Raw genomic sequence first — 11,016 nt, forward strand, 5'->3', positions numbered from 1 at the left:
CTTGAACTGTGTTGCTGATACTGTCAGGGTTAGAACTTAATTTTAGCCCAGATCTTACTGCAGGATGGGTAGAGTTTTGACACGGCAGTGACATCACATTCAAATCTCATTCTTAGGACTATCTGGGAATTTTTGCATATCTGTGTCAACAAGTTCTACATAAGAGTTCGGATGGTGGTACAGTATTGAAATCTTGATCCAAGTGCAGCCTTCAAGAAAATAATTTCACAAAGTTCCACTGAGGCAATGATAAAGGATATGTAGGGCAGGTATGAGAGTTTTGGAGAAAGTATGTGTTGTAAAGGACTTTCACTGGAAGGTGTGCCTGAAGATCTCAGTGCATATTTATAGATTGATCATTTTCACATTCCTAATGTGGGTTAGCTTTAACATCTCAGCACATGAAAAGCTGTTGCATTCTATGAATATTTATGCAAATGTAAAACAAAGGCATACTTACTTCATTCTTACTATTTTCCATGAACTGGTATCTGGGCATTTGCAGTTAGTTCACTTTTACAGGCTGAGTTTAGCCTGTTTTTATTCATATCTCCATTTTCTTCTTTTCTGGTGGAGGGGAGATTATGCCCCCCTGAGTGTATAACTAAAGAGTATTTCATTAGTTCAAATTAAAGATGCATTTAGCAGTCGTTGTTCTCACATGACTTAGAATATAATATGAACTGATGTCTAGATGTTAAATGTTCCAATCCTCATGAAAAACACATTTCATCTCAGAGCCAAGTCTTCCTTGGCTACTTGTAATTCATTTGAAGTTGGAATTTTTCTACTTTCAATATTATAATGAACTTTAGTATTATTGAATACTATTATGTTGTCATGACTAGACTAACAGAGTATCAGCCTTCCTTGACCTCTTAATGTGTGTTTAATATTATTTCAAATACTTCACTTTAATCCTTTTCTAAATCAACCCACTTGTTCTGTGTCTTTAAAATTTTGATTAGTAAAACAAGTCCATTTGTCTTTTTTATTCTACATACCCTTTTATTTAGCTGGTGTTTTCTGTTCTATATGCCCCAACTGTGTTGCCCTGACTACCTGAAAGTCAATGTGTGCAGGATTTGCATTGGGGAAAAAGTGTGTGTTTTGTCAACTTTACATCCCACACAGAAACTGTGAGATCTAAGTATAGAATCGAATTTCAAACTAATATAGTGGTGTTGTGTACTGGGAACAAATTGGAGTTGTGAAAGACACAGGGAATATAAATCTATGCTGTTATTTTACATGGTCAGAAAGTAGAATAGATGGTTGGGCATGTTACCTACAAATCAAAGGCTCTCTACTGTAATTTTGGAATTGAATTTAAAAGCTCTCTGTCTAAAAGGAAATAGCCTTTAGAAGACAAATCCAATCTGGAACCCACAAGATTGCTTTCCCAGGTTCTGAGCTGCTGCAGATTCTGTTGATTTGTAAGGATGGTTTACCTCATGAGTCAGGACAGCATATAGTTGAAAAGCCCCACTGCTGAGCTCACCTTTAGTGACCAGCGTCACATTCTAACTGCCAATATTTGACACATTTCCACTATTCCATTGAGCCATTTATTCTCTCTATGCACATGTGCTACAGAACATAATGAAAGCCAGTGCCTCCACACACCCCCACCCCTTTGTGACCTCCCACTCTCTCTCAGAAGCAGCCTTCTTTACATCCCCAACAAACCTCTCCTGTGATATCTATTGCATGGTGTGTTCTTTCCAGCATACCTTGGCCCTGACCAACCAAGGTACTCTACAGCCCCAGAAAACCTAGCATTGCCAAACTCCCCTGTCCTTACAGGCACTACAATTTGCTCCAATTGTCCCTTAGAATGCTACCCAATACCTTTGTTGGGGTAGATATCTTGGTTCGCATTCGGACAAATTACAACAGGTAAACATGGTTCCACAACGCAACATGGTTTCACGTGGAAAGGTTCAAGGAGAGAAGAAGAGTAGAAGAGAGGAGTAAAGGCCAGCCATGAGCACATGGAGGGAAGGGAATAGGAGAATAGGGAGAAAAGGGACAAAGGGGAAGAGGGAAAGAGGTCAAGAGCAAGAAGCAAGTGAGTGAGGAGGAGGCAAGCAGCCCCTTTTATAATGTCAGGCATGCCTGGCTATTGCCAGGTAACTTTGGGGGTGGAGCTTAGACAGAATGCCAACAATCTTAATCTTAAGAAAGCTCACTGAAATGACAAACAGGAGTATGGCCAGTGTGAAATCCTAAGGATATCAACATTAAAGTGGGGTTACTGGATGTCTGTGCATGAAGAGTTTTGCATTCTAATCTGCAGGGACAATCAATTCTGACAGCTCTCTATTTCACTGAAACTGAAAATCAGTGGTTGCTTCAGCTAGCAAATTAGAAGGATCTATAATTTTGTTTTTGCTGTGGCAGTGTTGTGGACGACAGACACGTTGATTTAGTCACTGATTACATTTACATTTCACTGGATTAATCCAGCAGCATCCGACTCTTTTTTCAAGCTAAAAGCTTATAAGAGAAGGAATGTAAAAGAAAACATTATCAAAAATGAAAATTATAAAGCATAGGTTGGTGGATATTTCAATGTGGGTAGATTATATAAGACATACTTTTATGACTTTTAAAGCTGTCATTGAAAAAGCAGGAGGTAATTTTGTATTTCAGAGGTGAGAACTAAGGCTTAGACAGGCTGAACAACTTCCTCTAGTTTCAGGGACTGCTGAGGAACCCATGTTAGGGAATCAGTCAACTGCTTTTAACTTCCTATGATTCTTTCTCTTGCAATTCAGTCTTTTAGGATTTGAACAAGGGCCCTACTTTGCATGAATTTGAATCTTCTTTCTATTCTGTATCCTGAAGACATGTGGATGGTTTGAAACCAGGAATGTGAGATATATATTCTTCTGTGCATTTGTTTCATTCATTCCCATTTAAAAAGAAATTTGCCGAGACAAGCTTTGGGCCTGGCTGTAGATCGCATAACTTTCACTCACATAAAACAAGATTATATCCCTAGAAGAAAACATTTGTCTTCTCTCAACATTTGAACAGAAAAGTTACAAAGATGAGACTATTGTTCAATTTATACACTACATAATTCTGATGACCATTGACATCTGATGACAATTTGGGCAAGGTGTAGTGCCTGTAAGGGCAGGAAGGAGAGTGTGACAGGAGAATGGACCTTTGATTGCCTTTTGGCTAAAGCCATAATTTTATGGTCAGGCAAGACTACAGCAATTGGCAGATGGTAGAAGTCTGCTAGATGGGTGAGGATGTGAGGAGGGTTGGAAGGGATCATAGGTGCCTAGGATGGAGATTGTTACCACCAGAAGATGATGAAAGAGGACATCAATCCAGCAAAACAGGTTAACTCTCTTCATTGCCTATATGAGTATAAATTTATAGTAAAATTTTGCATACTTTTCCCCAGGCACATATATGTGCATATCTGGACAGTTTTGGCACACCAATATAATTATCCCCCATACAAGCTAAAGGTTATTCACCTTCTTTCTAAAGCAACTGAGCCCAAGTCAAGTCAGTTGATTCTTCTCCACATGATGGACAAAGCTCTTTATCTGGTACAGATACTATTTAATTTTTCATAATTCTGAACATAAAGTAAGGTGCTAAATTATTTATATAATATCTCATATTTGACTATATCATTATAAAATGAAAATTATATCTTTAGTATGAAGAATATGACTCAGTGGTGTACACTTGTAGTCCCAGCCTTTCATGGGTATAAGCCAATGTTGGGTAATGGTTCTGTCTACTGTATATTCAGATGCTAATTTCTATGCCAAGACCATTATGGTCCTGGAGGATGGTATAGTGAAGCATTTCTAGTATCTATGTTGTTTAAAAATTGTTTTTAATCATCTCTGATTGGTTAATAGAAAAATGGATCAGCCAATGGGCAGAAGAGAATAGGATAGGACTTTTATTCCCAGTCTGGGGGTTGGGATCCCCAAGAAAGTAGTAGCAAATGGCCATGAGGAAGAGAAAGGTGTGGAGAGACCAAGATTTGCTGTGAGTCACTAACAAAGAGCAGCCATGAAGCACACATGGACCAGAATGTGCCAGAGCAAGACTCAGAATGACAGCAATGGGGCACTTGGCTGGGCGATGGGCTGCCATAGAGGTTTAGAATAGCTTGGAACCTCTTTAACTTAGGCTTTCAGTTCATTAACAAAAAATGCAGATCTCTGGGTCTTCATTTGAGAGTTAAAGGGACTAGAGTGGGAACAGAAATATCCTGCAGTTACCTGGGAGCAAAAGAGGTTAAGAAAATTTCCAGAAAGGAGTTAAATTCAGAGGCATCAGGATCAATGGAAAGTCAGCACTAGTTTTGATTCCTGGTGCTTTGGGGTCTGAGGTCAGAGATGATGAGGAGAAGGAGATGATGGAAAGAAAAGAATACAGCATGGGGAAAGAGATCCTGAGAACTGGCCATGAAGGCTGGCCAGTTGGAATAAGGGTAACCAAAGCAGAACATGGCAAGTCATATCTTGGGGTTATTGTTAGAGAAGTAGATACAAATAGCGTAGACGGTAGACATCTGCCAGGCTGTAGCATTTTAAAGTCTTACCATAAATATAAAAGTTTTATGTCTTTTTATCTGGGAACTAAATGATTGAACTTGGGGTAGAAAGCCCAGATTGATATTAAATATTACCATAGTAAAAGGAGAAGAAGCATATGCATATGATTGTCACTCACTAGCCCTGAGGATAAGATAGGGTTCAGTGGGGAAGGGATAAATGTGTTGTTTCTGTTTTCTTTCACAGTGACCACCATAACACCATATTGATAAGTCACTTCTCAGTAAAATGTTTATTTTCTTCCCTGTGGTTCTGTCATGTTTCCAGGTACTGAGTGTCCTGAAAGACTCTCTTACTTTGGCAGCTGAGGAAAGAAGACAGGATTTTGTTTCATAGCATAAGAATATTTCCAATATTACCCTTACTCCTCATTATTTTTGTTACATATGCTTCCTCCCTCTTCGGTTAGATGTTGGATTCTTCTTGTGTTTGTGCCATAAAGCCCTCTCCTTTGTTGGGAATGACATAACCCACATGAACTTCTTCTCCAGTCACGGTTTGGCAGTATATTCATACAAGTGTTGTCAGAGTCAAACTGAACACTGAGGTTCCAGAAAACCATCTGCTTCTTTAAACACTTAGCAATGTGTGCGTTTAGAGTGTTTCAGTTCGCCAAGTCAAACACCACAGGCAGTTGTTCTGGTATTTGGGAAGTCTAAGATCAAGATCTCAAGAGATGAGGTGTCTGGTGAGAATGCACTTCCTAGTTCATGGTGCAAATCTTCTCTGTGTCTCCACATTGCAGAATGGATAAGACCAATTTCTAGGGTCTTTTTAGATAAACCATTGATCCCATTTGTAAGAGCTTTTTCTATGACCCTTCTCAACTCCCAAAGTTAAAGCATCACTTTGGACAGTAATATTTCAACAAGAGAATTTTGTATACATAAGGATATTCAGGTTGCATGCAAGCTAAATGAAGATTAGTTTTTGAAAGTCAATAAAATATCTTCAATTAAAGTAAATATCAGTTGCTTGCCTCTCTATTACTTAAACTTTTACCATTGTTTATCTATAATTTTATCTAAGAAAAATGCATCCACAGATTCTGGACTTGAGGTGTTGGAAAACACACAAACACACACATACACACACACACACACACACACACACGAGAGAGAGACAGAGACAAAGACAGAGACAGAGAATTTGAATACAGAATACAGTACTTTTCAAAAAGAAAAGAACTTTTCACCCATCATATTTAATTCTGAGTCTCTTCCTCACTTCTCACCAAACTTCATTAAAAGAAGGTTTTATTAATCTCTTCCTGTAGTAATATTGCAGCAGGCCTTTGACAAGAGTTATGGTAGTAACAACATAAACATTTAAATAGATGTGGAAATGAACTTGTATTTTAAAAACTTGAAATGGCATATTTTTCACAAATATTTGTCTGAACTTTTAAGGACTTAGTTTTGAATGATTTTATGTTTGTAAGAAGACTTTCCACGTTAAGTTAGATTTTTCTGTTGAATAAACAATTCTCAAGAAATTAGGCTCCAGAGTTTGTCTGATGGCTCAGCAGTTAAGAGCACTTGTTGTTTTGCAGAGGAAGCAGGTTCAATTTTTAGAACCTCTATGGCCTCTCACATCCAGCTGTAACTCCAGTTAACGGAGATCTAAACACTTTTCTGGCCTTTAAAAGTACCAGACAATCACAGAGTATGCAGACAAACATGGAAACAATATGTCCAAGCATATAAAGTGAATTCAGATGAAGTTTCAATAGTGTAAAATTTACAGGGAAATGTTTCCATATCTGACATAAAGGACTTGTCCAAGAAAAGCAATTCCATATCCAGCAATGTCTCAAATTGGCTTATTTGTTTCAATTGTCCTGTCCATGATGAAAATATCATTGGCAACAAAGACAAGATGTTATTCAAAGTCTGTATTTCAGAATTTATAAAGAGGAAAAATAAGTCAACCATGAGTGGGTGAGTTATTGATTTTTCCCTGGTGATCAGTTATTACTTCAAAAGGACAACTGGCAGTTATAAGGCTGAGCTGCACTTTTCTTTATCACTGATATGAGAATGGAATTTGAAATATTGCTTAAGTCTTTGCTAAATAACATGGGTCTTCCTGAACATACCTCATTGAATGCCTATACTCTATGATTAAGGTGTTCTTCCAAAATACACTGACGCCTGAGGTACAGGGGGACCTTAGATGTCCATCAGTGGATCAATGGGAAAAGAAAACATGATGTAGACAGACAGTAAAAAAAATATTCTTTTTTTTCCACAAAAGATGCAAGCATGTTATTTACAACCATCTAGATAAGCTAAAGTACATCATGTTAAATAGTAACATAGCACAAATTGTAAAGACAAAACAAACTTTCACTTATATGTGGATACAATAACTTCAACTATGTAGAAACAGAATAAAACAATGGCTATAAATAGAGGGAACTGGAATGAAAAGTTTTGATAAGTAGAAATAAAAAGGACATTCCTATATTATGAGTATGTTTAGATGCGTAATGCATAGCATGAACAATATAAATAATGATATTTTATTGTATTCTGTTGATTTAACTTCTATAAGGTTTCCTGCTGCACCCTGAGTTGACGCTCTGCCACAGTTCTCTGTACCCAGATCCTGTTGAAGAAAAATATCTGCAGGAGTGCTGACACACAGGCTTACAGGAGGGTTAAGCCACTGTCAGAGACAGCAAGACCAGCTAACAATGGAGAAAAGCAAATGAGGAGAGGCATGGGTAAAAACCTAAGAAACAGAATCCAAGGTCACTTGGCATCATGAAAACCCAGTTCACCCACCAAAACAAGCCCTGGATACCCCAACATAATGGAAAAGCAAGATTTGGATTTAAAATCACATCTCATGATAAAGTTAGAGGACTTTAAGAAGGACATAAATAACTCCCTTAAAGAAATACAGGGTCAGCACACGTAAAGAAATAGATGCCCTTAGAGTTGAAACACAAAGATCCATGAAAGAATTAAAGGAAAACACAACCAAACAGGTGAAGAAATTGAACAAAACCATCCAGGACCTAAAAATTGAAATAGAAACAATAAAGAAATCAAAAGGGTGACAGAAAACTTAGGAAATATATCAAGAGTCATAGACACTAGCATCATCAGCAGAATATAAGAGATAGAAGAGAAAATATCAGGAGCAGAAGATAAACATTGACATAACCATCAAAGAAAGCATAAAACACAAAAAGTTAAACTCAAAACATCCAGTAACTCAAGGACACAATGAGATGATAAAACCTTAGAATAATAGAGAAAAGATTTTCAATTTACTAGCCAGTAAAAACCTTCAACAAAATTATAGAAGAAAACTTCCCTAACCTAAAGAAAAAGATGTCCATAAATATCTAAGAAGCCTATAGAACTCCAAATAGATTGGACCAGAAAAGAAATTCTTCCTATCACATACTAGTCAAAACATCAAATGAACAAAACAAAGAAAAAACATTAAAAGTAGTAACGGAAAAAGGTCAAGTAACATATAAAGCCAGACGAAGCAAAATCATACCAGACTTCTCATCAGAGTCTATGAAAGCCAAAAGATCCTGGGAAGATATCATACAAAACATAAGAGAACACAAATTTCAGCCCAGGCTACTATATCCAGCAAAATTCTTAATTAACATAGATGGAGAAGCAAGATATTCCATGATAAAACCAAATTTACATAATATCTTTCCACAAATCCAGCCCTACAAAGGATAATAGATGGAAAATTCCAAAATAAGGAGGGAAACTACATCCTAGAAAAAGTGAAACACTAGTCTAATTTCAACTAATGCAATGGAAGATGGCCACACAAGCATAATTCCACCTCCAAAAATAACAGGAGACAATAATGACTATTCCTTTATATTTCTTAACATCAATGGGCTCAATTTTCCAATAAAAAGACATAGACTAACAGACTGGATACATAAAGAGGGCCCAGCATTTTGCTGCATACAGAAAATACACCTCAGGGACAGAGACAGACACTATCTCAGAGTAAAAGGCTGGAAAACAATTTCCAAGTAAATGGTTCCACAAAACAAGCTGGAGTGGCCATTCTAATTTTGAATAAAATCAAGTTTCATCCAAAAAGTATCAAAAAAGATAAGGAAGGACACTTCATATTCATCAAAATAAAAATGCACCAAGGTGAACTCTCAATCTGAATATCTATGCGCCAAATGCAAGGTCACCTACATTCATAAAAGAAACCTTACTAAAGCTCAAAGCACACATTGCAATAATAGTGGGAGACTTCAACACCCCATTCTCATCAATGGAAAGATCATGGAAACAGAAACGCAACAGACATAGAGAACTAATAGAAGTCATGAACCAAATGGATTTAACAGATACTTATGTAACATTTCATCCCAAAACAAAAGAATATACTTTCTTCTCAGCACCTCATGGTACCTTTTCTAAAATTGATCGTATAATCAGTCACAAAACTGACCTCAACAGATACCAGAAGATAGAAATAATCCCAAATATTTTATCAGATCACCATGGATTAAGGCTGGTCTTCAAAAATGACAGAAAGCCCACATACACATGGAAGTTGAACAATGTTGTACTCAATGTTGACTCCATCAATAAAGAAATAAAGAAAGAAATTAAAGACTTTTTAGAATTTAGTGAAAGTGAAGGTACATCATACCCAAACACATAGGACATAGTGAAAGCAGTGCAAAGAGGAAAATTCATAGCTCTGCCTCCAAAAAGAAACTGGAGAGAACATATACAGCACTCCTAAAAGCTGTAGCAAAAAAGGAAGCAAATACACCTAAGAGGAGTAGACAGCAGGAAATAATCAAACTCAGGGCTGAAATCAATCAAGTAGAAAGAAAAAGAACTATAAAAAGAATCAACAAAACCAGGAGCTGGTACTTTGAGAATAACAACAAGATACATAAATCCTTAGCCAGACCAACAAAGGTCACAGAGACAGTATGCAAATTAACAAAATCAGAAATCAATAGGGAGATATAACAACAAAATCTGAGTAAATTAAAAAAGAATCATCAGATCCTACATCAAAAGCCTGTACTCAATAAAAAATCTGGAAGAAATGGACAATTTTCTATACAGAGACAATATACCAAAGTTAAATCAGAATCAGATAAACCATCTAAGCAGTCCCCTAACTCTTAAAGAAATGGAAGCAGTTATTAAAAGTCTCACAGTGCAATACAGCCAAAGACCAGATGGTTTTAGTGCAGAATTCTATCAGAATTTCATAGAAGACCTAATACCAATACTCTTCAAACTATTTGACAAAATAGAAACAGGAGCACTACCTAATTCTTTCTATGAAGCCACAATTACACTTATACCTAAACCACCAAAGACCCAACAAAGAAAAAGAACTTCAGACCAATTTCCCTTATGAATATTGATACAAAAATACTCAATAAAATTCTCGAAAACTAAATCCAAGAATACATCAAAATGATCATCCAACATAATCAAGTAGACTTTATCCTAGGGATGCAGAAAGTGTTCTATATATGGAAATCTATCAACATAATCTACTACATAAACAAACTCACAGCAAAAAATTATATGACCATCTAATTAGATGTTAAGAATGTATTTCACACAATTCAACACCCCTTAATGTTAAATGTCTTAGAAAGATCAGGAATTCAAGGCCCACACATAAACATAGTAAAAGCAATGTACAGCAAACCAGTAGCCAACATCAAACTAAATGGAGAGAAACTTGAAGCAATCCCACTAAAATCAGGGACTAGACAAGGCTGCCCACTTTCTCCATACTTATTCAATATAGTGCTTGAAGTCCTAGCCAGAGCAATGAGACAACAAAAGGAGGTCCAAGGGATACAAATTGGAAAGGAAGAAGTCAAAATGCCACTATTCACAAATGATATGATAGTATACTTAAGTGATCCCAAAAATTCCACCAAAGAACTCTTATACCTGAGAAACAACCTTGGTAAAATGGCTGAATATAAAACTAACTGAAACAAATCAGTAACCTTCCTCTACACAAAGGATAAACAGACAGAAAAGGAAATTAGGGAAATGACACCCTTCACAATAGTCAGAAACAATAGAAAATACCTTGGTGTGACTTTAACCAAACAAGTTAAAGACCTGTATGATAAGAACTTCAAGTCTCTGAAGAAAGAAATTGAAGAAAATCTCAGAAGATAGAAAGACCTCCTATGTTCATGAATTGGCAGGATTAATATAGTAAAAATGGACATTTTGCCCAAAGCAATCTACAGATTCAATGCAATCCGCATCAAAATTCCTACTCAATTCTTCATAGAGTTAGGAAAAGCAATTTGCAAATACATTTGGAATAACAAAAAACTTCCAATAGTGAAAACGATCCTCAACAATAAAAGAACTTCTGGAGGAATAAACATTCCTGACCGCAATCT

Source organism: Rattus norvegicus, chromosome 1 (genome assembly GCF_036323735.1).
Source record: "Rattus norvegicus strain BN/NHsdMcwi chromosome 1, GRCr8, whole genome shotgun sequence".
NCBI classification, from domain to species: Eukaryota; Metazoa; Chordata; class Mammalia; order Rodentia; family Muridae; genus Rattus; species Rattus norvegicus.